Here is a 397-nt window from a genome sequence, read left to right as displayed (position 1 = left end):
AAGTCAGATTGCAGGATGACCAAAAATGATTGGAAAGGCCTACTTTGCAATATTCTGTTCCAGGAGATGAATGGATTCAATGTCTATGTCCAGAATGGGCTCACATTTATTGTTCTGATGGAGATTCCATGTTTGGGTATGAGAAATGTTGAGAGTTGAATGACTAATTAATATATCTTAGTACGCTCAAACTCTGAAGAATATATTTTCATCTATTTTTAATAAGAAAAGGTTTACATTTCATTTGAGAGGCTTATAAGAAAACTGGATAATAATAAGGTCTCCAAAATATGTGTGAATTATCATTAATATTTTGTTTTAATATGTGTACCAATTTACCCCAGGATACGGAACAACTTGACACTTACCTGGGGGACATTGTTATGGTTGGCATACC

This window comes from Penaeus monodon, chromosome 20 (assembly GCF_015228065.2).
Source record: "Penaeus monodon isolate SGIC_2016 chromosome 20, NSTDA_Pmon_1, whole genome shotgun sequence".
Lineage (NCBI taxonomy): Eukaryota > Metazoa > Arthropoda > Malacostraca > Decapoda > Penaeidae > Penaeus > Penaeus monodon.
Note: the sequence above shows the minus strand (reverse complement) of the source record.